This window comes from Eulemur rufifrons, chromosome 15 (genome assembly GCF_041146395.1).
Source record: "Eulemur rufifrons isolate Redbay chromosome 15, OSU_ERuf_1, whole genome shotgun sequence".
Classification (NCBI taxonomy): Eukaryota; Metazoa; Chordata; class Mammalia; order Primates; family Lemuridae; genus Eulemur; species Eulemur rufifrons.
The window spans coordinates 99,058,022-99,074,128 of NC_090997.1; positions in this window are offsets into that span (position 1 = coordinate 99,058,022).

Sequence of the window (16,107 nt, forward strand, 5' to 3'; positions counted from 1 at the left end):
GCTTTATTTTTCTACTTAAAACAACTGAAAAACTAGACAAAATATATAAAACAATGGTTTTCAGATATTGAATGGCAGGCAGTAATCCTTGAAAGAAGGAAAACATGTGAGGTGAGTGTCGTAAAATCTCAGCTGATTGCCTAGAGTGAGTTTCCATGTAGCAGCATAGACGGAGCCTGGAGCATCCTTGAGTTGAGGAGACAGAGTGGAGAATTTGGGGAGAGCAGGGTGGCTAGAAGTGGCAGGGCAGGGTACCAGTGAGAAAAGAGTGGCAAGGGAGCAGGCCCCAGAGACATGCGGAGGAGTCTTCTGGAGTCTCCAGCTCTGTCCTCCCACACTCATGCTGTGGGGAAAATACTTAAAATTAGGAAAAGAATCACAAGAAAGCAGAAGAGTCACACCAAGATGGGAACTGCTCTTGTTCTCAACAAGAGTGTAAAACCTCACAACATATAATAACAGTATTAGTACTCACTTGAAAGGATATTGCCTCAGTGGTGGGGCCAAAATAACTTTAGATAAAAGGTGCTGGTATCCTAAACTATCAAAGCTTACAATCAAGCCTCAGAAGGATCAATCTGTTTCTAGGTATGGAACCTTAACTGTATCCAAAAACAAAGCTCAAAACTATTTAACAGAATTTAGCATCCAAACAATGTCTAGCATCTATTCAGAAATAATGAGGCATTCAAGGAAGCTAGAACAAAACTCTATAATAAGGATAAAATTCAATCATTAGAAAAGACAGAAATGGAAAATATGATAGGATTAGTAGACTAAGCCACTTTATTGCAGATATACTCTATATGTTCACAAAGGTAAAGGAAAGCACAGGTATGTTAATGGAAATATGAAGATTAAAAGAGACTAAACTTCTGGAGAAAAACTACACAGTATGGGATTAGAAGCTAATAAAGTTGATAAACTGGAATCATTAAAAATGCTCAATTTATCCTAAAGAAGGCAGTAAAGAAGAAAAAAAAGAATAAAGGACAGATAGAATAAATAGGAACTAATAGCAAGATGTTAGATCAATAACTAAGCAAATCAATATTCACATTCAAGGTATATAATTTAAACACCTCAGTTAAAAGGTAAAGATTATCAGATTGGATGAAAAAAGACATGTCTGCAAGATACTCATTTAAATTATAAAGAATAAATAGGTTAAGAGAAAATTATGGAAATTGATATAATATGCTAATATTAACCAAAAGAAAATTGAAGTAGGTATATTTATATCAGAAAAAGTAAATTTCAGAAAAAAGAATATCACTGAAGATCATCTCATGGTGAAAAGGATTGATTCATTAACAGGTACACACTTATTCTCCCAGTAACAGAGCTTCAAAATACATAAAGCAAAACTGATAGGAAAAATAGATAAATCCACAATTATAGCCTAAGATTTCAGCATCTTTTTCTCAATAATTGATTGGCCAGTGAACAGAGAAATCAAGAATATAAAAGACTTTAATGATATTAGCAAACAACTTGACCTAACTGATATAGAGAAGCCTATAACCACCAACAGCAGAATTATCAAGTCCAGACAGAATGTTTACCAAGCTAGGCCATATTCTGGGCAACAAAAAACTCTCAATAAATTATAAAGTATTGAAGTTATACAACATATGTTTTCTGGCCAAAATGGAAATAAATTAGAAATCAGTATCAGGAAGATAGCTGGAAATGTCTCAAGTATTTGAAAAACAAACGACACACTCCCAAATAACCCGTGAGTCAGAGAAAATTAGGAAGCATTTTCAATTGGAAAAAACAATAGAAATATTACACAAAAGTTTGTGGGAGATGCAGCTATTCAGTGCTTAGAGGGATTCTATAACATTACATATTTATACCAAAAATAAAGACGTCCCCAATGGCCCCCACCTTTGTATAATACTTTGGTATAATCTCCTTCTCTTGAGTGTAGGTGGAACCTGTGAATATGATGACATATTGCTCTTTTGAGGATATAACTAAATTCCTAAATCACTTAACTTTAAAGTAGTGAGATTATCTAGATCAGTCTGACCTAATCACATGAGTCCTTTAAATCTGGACCTCCAGTTCAGCATGAGGGAAGTCAAAGAGAGGGATTCTGTGTACCAGTGCTGGATTTGAAGATGAAGGGGGACCACATGTCAAGGAATGCGGGAGGCTTGTAGAAGCTAACTTCTCAGCCATGGCTGAAGGGAAATGGGGACGTCACCCCTACAACATCAAAGAACTGAATTTGGCCATATTGCGCTTGTGCTTCTGACCTACATTGTGAATGTAAGCAAATAAATGTATGTTGTTTTAAGCTACCAAGTTTGTGGAAATTTATTACACTACAGTAACAAACTAATAAACTATTATACATGTCTATGTAGGTGTGAAGCCACTGGAACTCCCATATACTGCTGGTAGCAATGTAGAATGACACCACGATGTTGAAAATCAGTTTGTCACATACTAAGAAAAGCCAAACACCACCCCACATACTGCCCAACATGTGACATAGCTAATCTACTCCTTGATATTTACCCAGGAGAAATGAAAACATATGTCCCATAAAGACTTGTACACTAATGTTCATAACAGATTGATTCATAATAGTCCCAAACTAGAAGCAACTGACATGTCTATCAACAGGTTAATGGATGAAGAAATTGTGATATGGAATATCAGTCAGGAATAAAATGGAATGAAATATTGATAAATGTAACGACATGGATGAATCTCAAATGATTTTGCTGAATAAAAGAAGCCAGGCAAAAGAAAAGATTATACACTATATACATATATACTACATGATTTTGTTTATGTAAAATCCTAGAAAAATCAAACTAATCTTAACGACAGAAGGCAGATCAGTTGTTAGCTGGAGGCAGTTGAGAAAGATCGGAATGGATTACACAGAAGGAGGAAGAAACTTTTGGGAGTGAAAGAGCTGTTCATTATCTTCCTTGTGGCGACTGTTCCATGGGGATATATATGTGTGTCAAAGCTCATCACATTGTACACTTTTTAAAATAACTGTAGTTTATTGTACACAATTATACTTCAATAAAGCTGTTATAAAAAACAGATGTTACCTGTAAAATAAAATACAAAGGGAGCTAAAAGTTCACGGTCATCTGTTCTTTTCTCCCAGCTCTGTTCTAACTAGTTGTGTGAACTGAGGTAACATTCTATTTCGGTTAATAATCTCCATATACTCCTTTGTAGAAAGAGTGGGTAGGTTGAGATGATTTTAAAGGATTTTTCCTATGAATCTGTAATAAGAACACCTACATTTTACTGTATGTTTAATAAATACCAAGCACTGTACTCAGTTTACATGAGAAGTGACTTAGAGAAATCAATGACTTTTCCAGAATCATGACATGATACTAGAAGATCCAGGGTCAAGAAGTTCTACCTGACTGCACAGCCTGTGCCTTCAGCCAACCTGTGGTGCATCTGTACGTACAATTGTTTAACCCATGTTCACTCCGGGGTAACCGTACTGGCAGTTAAGCTCTGATATGTCCTATTATATATCTCTTGACCTATCAAGTCCCCTCCCATTTGCTATCTTTTCCCATGGTTTAACACCCAGTGTAGATAATTTTTTATGTGATTTGTGGAATTTAACAGCACAGCTCTTATTAATGCTAATGTGAGTCATGGAGCAGAACAGTATACATTGTGCTGAGAATTTATACTAGACACAATTTCGTCATTAACATAACAGCTCACAAATTGCAAGGGTTTAATATAATTTTGAACCTTACTTTTTATTTTCTATCATTGCCTTTTCACTCAAGAAGAAAAGTGGAAGAAAAAAAGTTCACTGTATATAGGATAATGCGTAATTTCTTCTCTTAAGGAATTTAACTTCACTTGAAATAAGAGATGCTATAAATCCCTGAAGAGACCCCTCATAGGAGAGATCAGTTATAAGCTTCTCTGTCTTTTGCTTGTATATATTTCTCAAGAGAGAGAATATGGTATTATCTATAATCAAATGAAAGATACTATGCTAATTAATTAATTAATTTGGCTTGCGGAAGAGAGGAAAGTAGGCTCATCAGAAAATTTCAGCACCACGAATCAGCCCTGGCCCTTGTTCCTGGCTTAAGTGGGCCATATTGTTGCTGAATTCATAATAGCCTGGAGAATGAGCTGATTAGCAATGACCTGCTCAGCTTTAGGGCAATACTTCTTCTTCATTCACATCATGGTTTACAATTTTTTTGATGGGTCCAAATAAGGATTTCTGGAGGCATGTGGAAGAGCCTCTTGCCGCCCCCTCCCCCCCCAAAAAAAAATCACAGGAATAGGGGAAGAATGCATTCTGCAGCACAGAACATGGAAACCAACCAGATCTGATCATAGCCTTTCTTGCTCCTACCTTCCTTATTGCCCTTACCTGTTTCTTTCCTTATGTGATTCTATTAGTTCTTAATTTCTTAGAAACAAGAGACTAAAGAAACTCAGAGACTAAGGGACAGGCTTCCTGTCTTTTACTCTCCCTGTGTTTTTCATTCCAGATGGCTCTCAGAGGCCCCAGGTGTCTTTTGGCAGAAGACTTTTGTCCATCACCTGATCTCCTTCTTGCCCTGAGCCACTTTCAATCAGGTACATGAGGCAAGCCATGCAAGAAAGCTTTGGTAAGTAGGAAACACATTTGTTTTAATTTTATTGTTTTTTGATGTTGGAAGGAATATTCCTTTTATTGTTAACTTTTAAAAAATCGCTTTATCAAGGTATAATTGACTTATAATCAAGTGCACACATTTAAAATGTACAGAAAGTTTTGACATATGTATAGGCGGTGAAACCATCACCACAATCAAGAAAATGAACATCTCCATCACCTATAAAAGCAAAAAACATTTATGATTTCATTTTTTCTTCTTACAACCTGTGCCCAACCCACCTTCTCAGCCTTGTCACCTGTGTGCTGGGATTCCTACACCCATCCACAGGTCACACTTAACTTATATACATGTCTTGTTTGACTATCACATAGTGTTAAGACTTATAACTCAGTTTTCAAAAATTAAAAATTGGTAAGTGTCTCATAATAAACCTAAATTTCTGGCTTTTTTAAAATTCCAAACTCTGGCATGCCTGGGCCAACATTTAGGCTGCCAGCATTCATTTGTCAGAACTGTGCAGTCGCCAGCCTCCCCTGACGGACACACACTCTCCAGTTAGCTTCAGTCCCCACAGGCTTGCTTTACTTATTGATGTTCTTTGTTTGGCCTTTGAATTTACCATCCCTGCCACTCATCTTCCCTCCATCCCAATGCAGGTACTTATTGGTTTCTCTAAAATGCCATAAACGTCTCTCATTTTGCTTTTATTTTGCAAAGAGCTTTGCCATTCTCTGCCTACATGGCTCAACAGTTATCTCTTTAGTGATGCTTTTCTTTTTGCAAATCTCTTTAGGCATAATACATTGCTCCTTGCTCTGTGCTCCTGCAGCATTTTGTAACTATCATTATTAGGGAGCACATCATGTTAGTTATTTGCACATCTGGCCCTCCTGCTAGATAGATGGTGACCTCCTCAAATCCGGGACAGACATTTTTTGTCCTCAGGTCCTCAGCATCTAGCCTAGTGCCCTATGCAAAGGGGAAGCCTGTGATACATTTTTTAAATGTCAAATCAAATTGGTTCTTCAAAACATAAGGCCTTAATTCTATGTATTCTATCCTGGAGGGGAAAATCCATAAACATAATCCAAAATTTTTAAACAACTAACACTGTATCTGCAATTCTGATTTAAAAATATGTATATATATCTCAACTACCTAGATGCTGCTCATTGACTGATTTAAATACAATAACTGCTGGGACTCACATGTAGCAACACTGAAACAGAAAAAGCATCTGCCTTGCAGATGGGAAGTTTTATACTCTAATTTCTTGCATTTTGGAAGGTGTATGTTCATTATGTGGGTAAAGACCATAACATGTATGTACATAAATAAAAACTTTTCTCTTGGGAGGTTTTTGCCCAGGAAGTTTCCTAAACATAGGCAAGTTTTTTCATTTATTTTTTAAAAAAAACATTTCTAGCTAGTATTCTTACGTTTTGGTGACTCTCTGAATAGAATCTATCCTACTTCTGACCGGAAGCCATCATATTTCCATTGGGTCTACATCAAAACAAATCTTAAAAAAAACCTTCATGCTACAAATCTTTCCTTAGATAAAATGTGTTCATGAAGTTCAATGCTATCTTTCAGTAGAAAGCATGAAAAAAAAAAAAAACTGGCTTATTTTTTTTCAATCCACTTCTTTTTAAAAAAAGCATTTTGTGAATGCCTACCATGTTCAAAAGCCTCTATGTGCACTGTGGAGAATAAAGAAAGTAATGCCTGGTCCGTTTCCTCGAGGATCTCACAATGGACTGGAAGCAATTGAAAAATATATGAGCATTGGAGGTAATGGAAACATCTCGAACAAGAGCCCAGAAATTGGTACATCAGCTAGTGTCTTCATAAAGCAGTCAAATACACTGCGCTTGCCTGAAACACAGTTTGCACGCTGGGGTTGGAAAGAAACTTGCGAAGCTGGGGCAAGTGGGAAGTCAAACATGACATTGTAAAAGATTTAAATATCAGACATGAGGAGTCTGGAATTTTATTACATGTGGGTAATAGGGAACTGTGAAATATTATAGAGTGAGAGCTCAGATTGGAAATGAATATTTGGACATCTGCTGTGTGTCAGGGCATCAGTTCAGCATTTAAACATAGAATTTTAAGGTTAAGGTAAGTTTTAGCCTCTGTTACTTTCTTTCTCTCTCATTCCCCTTCATCCCTTTCTGTAAATAAAGCAGATGTTTACTGAAGATCTCAAGGGTAATTTCAAATTAGTAATAGGGTAGTGAAGACCCACGGAAAATGAGCCATCTTTACAACCCAGAAAATTCTGTCCCCACGGATGATAATTTTGTAGTATGTTCAGGATTTATGTGGCCATATAATGGTGAGCACATTTTATTTCTAAAGTGAATTTTGTTACATTTGTTTTGGTCTGGTATAAAAAGTGACTCCTACTCGGTAGGTTCTGGACCAATGAAGAGGTAGACTATTATCCTGACTATTTCAATGCATCTGGTTGTATTTTTTAAATAGGCATTTGTGCATCCAGTAGATAGCAAGAGAAAGCAGGACTCAGACCCACAGGGTGACTGCATTAAGACTCTTTTCCTGTCTTTTTCGCCACTCTGATGGATGATAATAATTTTCTTTTTCCCTGCTGATAATAAATTTATGCTATCTTCTATCAATGTGTGAATGTTTTTCTTAGCTTAGCCTGGATAAAATTATTCTTCAGTGGAAGGCGATAGAACTCTTTGCTCTGGCGCCTTAGAAATAGACCCTTGGAGATTGGCTTCTGCAGGACCCACAGAATAAGGCATTGAGACTCTCTTAGCAAAGCTGAGCATTCCTTGTATAAGGCAAACAGCCCAGGGCCACAGTCAAGGACCACAAGGATAAGCAGGTGAGAGTATTCCCTGCTTGAGGAGGCATTGGGGTAGGTCAGGAAGCCAAGGCCTCATAGCCCGTGTTGGTTTAGACAAAGCGGCCATTCTGTTTCCCATGAGGAACCAACATCCACTGACAAATCTTCCTGGACAACAATTTCCCTAAGAGCAGTCAAGACACTTCCCCCAAGTCCACAGTGTTAATACCTGCCCAGATGGGCCTACTCACGCTAATTGTGATGACGTCAGGCTGAATTTCATGTGTTCTCAGTTGTGTATTGTTACTCCCCAGGTGTGGATGTTCTCTGGCTTAAAACTGTTTTGAATCAAAGAGCGTTTTTGTGGCATAGTCTTGGATAGATGAGTACTAAGTCTAGAGTCTATTTTAAGCCCTGGGCTGGGTCATGTCAGTGTGTGATGACTCAGGGGCTGGGGGAATGGAAGCAACAGTGACAGGGTAAGAATCAAGACGGTCCAAAACTATTTAAAGAGCTCTGTTCTGCCAGTTGCCCATCTCTGGTCCTCATAGCTAACAAGCACAATGGCAAGGACAGATCACAGTTCAGGAATTCCTGCCTGGATACCTAAGCAATCTTACTCTTCCTGAGAGAACTTGCGAGAAAATAACTGAGTATTCCTAGATAGAAAAGTTAAAATACTTAGAAATACAATTTTATAACTGAAGAAACCATGAGCTAAACCTGCTCACAATGATAATTTGAGGTTTAATTAATTAATGACTAAAGTACTTTGGAAACACAAAGGACTATATAAATGCTAAATATTATTAAATGTTAATAGCCATGTTCTCGAATAACACTGATATTAATTTAAATTCCAAAACCTTATTATCAGAATCAAATGCATGCTAATGAGGCTTTCCTAATAAATATTTTGTTTATGATGTATTTAGAGTGGTATTACTTATCTTGCTAGAGCAAATATAAATTACGGCACATGGCAAAGGGGTTGCTGCCTTTTCTTCACGATAATTAAAATGGAAATGTAGAGAAATATAATGAATATATTAGGCAAAAATTTTGTGTTAGAACCACTGAGGTTCATTTTATGACTGAGCCAGTGATTCTATTTCTTCAAATAGTGGTTCCAGTATTTCATTTGTTCACTTTTTCATTGTTAGACTCTCCTAACTGTACCTAATGAACCATATTTAAATTTTCAAACAAATAGGATTAAAATTAAAAATTTCAAGGAATTTTCTGGAAATCTCATGCCATTCTCTAAGGTAAAGAGATAATCTGTGATGCTTTAATCAAGTTCAGGGGATTCCTTTTCATACCGCTTCTTGCTGGGACAACTGGCAAGTCACTATCGTTGCTATACAGAGGGGAAGGGGCTTTCCCTGCTTTTCATTTCATGCGTTGACTGGGTAATGAATGCTAGAATGTGCTCCTTGGGGTGCTGAATCATTTGTGTTGCAATTAGTAAAGACCTGAGTGAAGTCTCAGGTAGGATGTATCCATACGCTATTTACACATGATTTTTTCAAACTTCAGCAGCTGCTTACGTTTAGGATACAGGTGGCATAACCCAGACCCTCTTTAAGTTTAGAAGTCTGAAATTTACTAGAATCATAAGATGTTAGAAAACTTTTCTTTTAACTCTCTTCATACTGGCACGGTGATCACAAACTCTTATTCCTGTAAGTAAAAATAATACCTAATACTGGTATTAAGTTATGTGCCAGCCAATGCTAAATATTTTACACGGATTATTAAATCCAATCCTCTTGAAAACTCTCTATGAAGTAGGTAGTAATATTACCCACAAGAAAAGCACACATCTATTTAAAACAATCCATTTATAATTTAGAACAATGTAATTTCATTATTTGTGAAGACACTCTCTAAAGTAAGGATAGTAGCCCTGTGTTATTTTAGGGCAAATTCTTTTCTGATCTTTCTTCTAATTTAAAACATTTTTGAAGTATGACAGTTTAAAAAACCATATTATAGTTAGTCATATCTGGCCATATTTTCCTTTGGGATCTATTCTAGTGCATCTGAATTTAGAAAGCCTTTCCCCATCCAAAGATGAGAAAACAATTAACAATTTTTTCCCTAGCTCTTTATTACTTGATATTGTTTAAATATTTTTTACATTTAATTCATTAATCTATCTGGAAATTATCATAGCATAGAGTCTAAAACCAAGCTCCAAATAGACCTTTTTCCTTCAAAGGGTTAACCATTATTTCTAGAGTTTTAATAAAGCATGATTTGAGCTTGGAAAAGAAACCAAGCTTATCAGCATGCCAATAATTGTGCAAAGTATTAATATCACTGTGGTACCTCTGATCAACACGTTTTTGTAGCACAGAATGTGTCTTAGAGAAACAAAGTAAAGCTCTCAATGGCTGCCCAGGCTTGGAATATTTTGCCTGAATCCCCAGGAGGGGCAGAACCATGTTCTCCAGGCATTAGCTTGAGTGTGTGAATCCCTTGGGTGTGACAGCAGAAATGGCTGCCCTGACAGAAGAATCTTGGCTTTGTTGTCGCTCCTATCATTTTTTTTCAAAGGCTAAGACTTAAAGTCGCACACTGATATAGATAGCGGAAGAAAGTCTCCAGATAACATGCCAGCAATGCATCAACCCAGGATGGATCTGTAGTATAGATGATCTTTATGTCAAATGCCACTTAATGCAGCCAGAATATTGGCTACAACCCAGTCATATAGGAAATGGACTCGTGTTGTCTCATTGATTGCTTTCTAAACAGTGGCAATTTTAAGGCTTCTAGGTAACAGCTTTGCTGTTGAAGTTAAACAGGAAAAAAATTGCTGATTTCTGGAATTATTACTTATAGAAGATGAAAAGAAATTAATGTACATCACATCCAGCCAGCATCCAGCAATGTTGATAATGGCTAACATGTTCTGAGAACTCACTATGTGTGTGTACTACACATTTTACATATAAATTCCCATTTATCCTTCACAATAATCCTGTGGAATAATGACTAGAATAATTTATCCTAATATTATAAACATCTACCTAGGAAACAGAGAGCCAGAGATGCGAGCTCGATTCCAGAGCCTATGCTCTTAATCACTGTATTGCCTATTTGAATTAGGTAAAATAACTATTTAATGAGATTTTGAATAAATAAATGAATAACTAAGTTAATTATTGAGGACATATGTAAAATAACATTATCTATAAATAAATATTTAAAAGAAAAAAATTATTTTTTTGGTATAATTACCACAGATTTACTTATTTAATGCAACCTATAAAATCTATTTCAACAACTTTAAAAAGTAGAAATGCATCTTTGGTTGATAGAATAATTCAGTAAACTCAAAGCAACAACAGCCAGAAAAGACCATATATTACCCTCTTACTACCAGCAATTATAAAGAAAATAATTTAATTTGATCTGCCCCTTTATAGGTTTTTTAGTATAGACAATGAAAAGCTACATTACAGGAAAGAGACTGAAACCAGCCCAATGAATGGCCAAGGAACTTCAGCTCCTCAAAACAATTGAGAATTTTTGTTGGGTTTTCTCATATTACATTTATGCACATATTAAAAGTAAAGGACACTAAGAGAAACACAAACCAAAAAATATTCATGGAAATGGATTATCTATAACATTCAAATGTAATGGGAAAAAAATAACCAAAAAGGAGAAGAGTAAAAACCTTAAAGAAATATGTATGTATAGACCTACATAATATAAATATTTTCAGGATCTATTTGAAAAAATATGAGCTCATATGCAAAGAAATAATTGATGATGCCACAGGTAACCATTGAAGAAATGTTACCCCTGTTCATGTGATCTTTTAAAAAAACCTTCAAAGAAAAGAATATAAAATTGTGATACATAATACAATCTCACTGTAATCTCATAAATTCAAATATTTAGAAAAAATATAGGTTTCACATTGTAAAAATTATCTAGAAAACTAAAACAAAAAAGAAAATAAGGAGCCATTGTCCCACTGTTTGTTATTTGGTCTAAGCTTACAAACGTCAGGAATTTATGGATCTCCCATAAGGAAATGAAGATGATAAGTAAATCTGCAGAAATATTAAGCTCCCTCACATGGCAGGTGACAGCGGACACAGAGATACAAATCCAGGCAAAACATTAAAGATTGAAAGCATCAAGATGAATAAAGACAGATGTTCCCAACACTGGGACCATCTAGTAACCAACTAGTGACCGGACCATCAGATCATCAGGAAAATAGAGGTAGGTGAAAGTGCATGAGCAAAGTGCGTCTCCATATTAGCATATGGAAAATGCCATATTAGTATTTTTCTCAACATACAGACCATTGAAGAAGTCACAGAATTTTAAAGATGTTACCTGGAAAGAAAGATGAATAATGTAACTAAAGCAATTGTCATACTATTAAAATCTTGGCCAGATTCTTCCTTGTGCTTTCCACACCTCCTGAAATTTATACAGTGAAAATTGTGTTTGTGGTAATTATTTAAAAGAATAAGTATGTCCTCACATATAAATTACTAGTCCTTTAACTCGTTATAAAGAAAATTACACAGTTTAACTCTAAAATTGAAATTTAAAAAAATTCCTAACCCAAGCCTTTCTAATCAATTATAGTCTGTCCTTTTCTTCTTTCCTCCCTTCCTTCCCCAGTGATTTTAAAAAAGTCTGCTAAGGATGTACGATGTGTCCTATTCTTACTTATCCTTTGGGTAGACAAGCTCATGAGACAAAATTCCTGTCATCCAGGAGTTCAAGGTCTACCAGGGACATACTATGAAGTTATCATCATAGTATAATTAAATCATAACCTTTAAATTTTAATTTAATTAATGTATTTTTTTGAGACAGGGTCTTGCTTGTAGCCCAGGGTGGAATGCAGTGGCATGATCATAGCTCACTGAAGCCTTAAACTCCTGGGCTCAAGCCACCCTCCTGCCGCAGCCTCCCAAGTAGCTGGGACTACAGGTGCATGCCTGGCTAATTTCTCTAATTTGGTTTTTTTGTAGAGACAGGGTCTCGCTATTTTACCCAGGCTGGTCTCAAACTCCTGGCCTAAAGCGATTCTCTGGCCTCAGCCTCCCAAAGTTCTGGGATTACAGGCACGAGCCAAAAGTATAATTTTTAAAAACTCAGTATAATTGAAGATGCTGCAGCCTGCCTGACTGTAGCACAAAGGAGGGTGTGGACGATTTCGTTTGGATGCACCAAGAAAGGGTCTCTAGGGAAGGTTACTGGGCAGGATGGGGAGGAGGCATTAGTCACCAGGTAGATACAAGTGAGAGGGGCCTCAAGAGTTGGAACATCATGTCCAGACCTGAGGGAGGGGTCACCAGGCTGTGTGGGAAGGGGAGTGCGTGATGGTGCCCCTCATGATCTGAGCAAGACACCTTGAGAAGAAGGTTGAGAAATAATTCCGGAGAGCCCAGTGGGTTAAGGGTGCTCATAGCTCCCATTGTTGTGTTCTCATCCTTCCTCACCCCATCCCCAAAGAAAAAATTTAATTGAAAAAGTTTGTAGAAATGTTTGGGGGCCTTAGTCCCAGATGCTGGGATTGTTTCTGTTCTGGCTCTTGGGAACCAGATAAGGCAAGGACAGATTGCCCCCCACCCACCTTTGGGAGAAGGGCCTGGCCATCCAGCCTCCCCTTACCCTCTCCATTCCTCTCTCCTCTCCTGGCACTTGGCATTGCTTCTTTCTTTCCACGTGGCCAGTGCAAAAGGTCTTGGGACTGCTTTTCCATGGCAGCAGGCCTGGCTATCTGTATCCCACTGGCTCTTCTCATAGGACCAGAGGTCTTAATGGGCCCAGGGCTCCATTTCCCTGGTAAAGAAATGCACCCATTCTTACCTACCCCATCTCTCTCCTCTCAGCACCCCTTTCACCAGAGAAGGAGACCTGGAAAAAGACTTGGGCCTACCCAACTCAGGCAAAAGGATCCTTCCTGGCTCCCTATGGTCTAGTCCAGTTCACCAACCTCCATGTTAGCACTGGGGCCAGAGTTCCTGCCAGTAGTAAAAGGTGCCTTTGCATTTTATCAGTCTCTATTCAGATACTTCTCTCTGGATAGCTCTCAGAATATGATTGCTGTGATTGTAGAACTTGAATGCTCCTGATTTCCCAATCATAACAATGCCTGTCTGCCTGTCTTTCTGACTCTCTGCATGTACATCCAGCAAGAGCAATGTCATAGGGAGTCTTACATGCCATTCTGAGGGCAGGATTATATAATGGCCACTGAAGGGTTTTAAGCCACATGAGCTGATAAGCATTTCTAAAAGACCATTTAGGCAGCTGTACTTAGACTAGATTGTGGGGAGTGGGAGGGTGGGGTAGTGCTCTAAGAGGCAGAGGACTAAATTAAAGATGACAAGGAGGACTCCAGCGAGGGAGAGAAGGACAAAGAAGACTTACTGTAGTCAATGGGGCTTAGAGATGAGTGGGGAATCCGACTGGGAAACTGGATGATAGAACTCACCAACTAGAGAATTGCTCAGGAGGGAGCTAGACACTGAGTTATGTTCTGAGTATGTCAAAATAAATGAGTCTGGGATGCCGCTGGAAATAAACACGGAGACTTGCAGTTAGTAGATTTGATCCATGGCTCTGGCCTTTGTGAGAGAAGCCAAAGCGTATGGGAAGTCAGAGATGCCATAGATTTAGGTGAGGTCAGCCAAGGAGGGTATTTTGACCTGAAAGCCACGGAGCTGAGTGAGAATGGAAATGTTGGGAACATGTATTTGTAAAATGAATAGAGAAAGAAGAAGAGAGAGCAAGAAAGACTGAGAAGAAATTTTTTAAGATATAAAAAATTGGAAAATTTCTTCTAGAATTTCTCAATGGCTTTAGACCAGTGGTCAGAAAACTATGGACTGTGGGCCACATCCAGCCTGCCAGTTGTTTTCATCAAGAAAAAAATTATGAGAACACAGCCACATTCCTTCCTTACATATTGTCTACGGCTGCTTCTACATTACAACAGCAGCATTGAGTAGTTGTATAGCTGCAACTGAGACCACGTGGCCACAAAGCCTGAAATATGTACAGACCTTTAAAGAAAGCTTGCTGACCCCTTCTTTAGATCACAGAGGCATGACATAGTCACCATTTTTCTTAAATGTCAAGTATAGAAAGAGTGAAGCAGGTGACTTTAAGATCTCATCTGTCTCCATCAATCTTTGCAACCATCGGGAGAAAGTACTGTGATAGGTAAAAAAAAAAAAAAAAAAAAAAAACAAGTCCATCAGCTCCAGTGTAGACTGGACACAAAATCTGGAAAATAAAAACACAAAGTATTTCATCAAGATGGATGGTGCCCGCGCTAATTAATGCCCCCTCACGAGGAGAATTAAGAGAATCTAATCTTTGGTTTGGAGGCATTCACTCAAGTTTGGGCAACTATGCTGAGTAATGCTGAAAAGAAAATGGAGGGCAGCGTCAGAGGACACTGAGTATCTGGGGAAATGTCAGAACAAGAGACTAAGAACATCAAAATCCTTCCCACATCCAGAAATCTGGGGATTGAAAAAAGCTAGCTGTGATATTGATATATGTGTATAAAAAGGCACAGATTGCTCCACCACGTGAGCACAGAAACTAATGAGAAGATTGAAAATGAAAGTTGATGTGCACAGAAGCCTGAACCAGAGAACCAGCGAAATGCTGCAGGAAATTCTCATAGCCATCTTTTCCACCTTCCCAGTGATGCATTTGACTATTAGGTGCCAAGGAACACCATGGGTGCAATTAGGAGAAGCTATGAGTTTTGCACATCACTCCTGAAAAGCCAAAATTTCCTATTAAAATATCAATATCTAAAAGTGTTTGGAGCAGTAGATGTGAATTTAATGGAAACAAAATAATCTATCCTCTGGGAAAGGTTCAAGAAAATTAAAGGGAACTCAGTGAGCTGGACTTGAACTTTAGCCTCCGTTTTCCCACATCTGCTGTGAATATCTGCTCTTAGAAGCTGGTGTTTGTTGGTTGGGAAGAAAGAACACCAATGAATTCATTCTACTGAGAACCTTTATATAAGCACATTGCCTATCAGAACACAAAGGAATAAATAGATGGTTTCTTGCTATCTCTTCCAGACAAGGCTGGCTACAGAATTTGCAAAATGAAAATATGGGGCCCCTTGCTGAAAAAGCAGGAAAAAAAGTGCCATTAAAGGTACTAAAATACATACCTTTTTCCTCCCATCCATGGTCTTTCTCTCAATTTGTCATGCTGTTTTTTTTTTTTATTTGTTATGTAATGTGGTTCTAAGTAAAGAGAAAATTAAAATTTTAAATCATTACCATGTATTCTTTCTCTTTATATTGTGCATTGCCAGTTTCCAATGCAAATAGGAGAGCATTTAACTAGATGCAGAATCGCCAAGATGACTAAAATCATACGTGCTCATACATGCATATGTATTACGTTCATTCCAGAATACTGAAAATTCTGCACCAAACTAAGTCAACGGTTTTTATTTCACTGTTGGATACGTGCACATTCTACCAACAGTTTCCACCTTCAGCTTACTGATGAGAAAGGAAATATGGAAAGGAAAAGAAACTATGGGTGCCCTCTCCATGCCTGTCCTTCTGTGCCACCATAAGCGGTTGGCATGAGGGAAGGAACGTAGGTAAGGTCGGATAT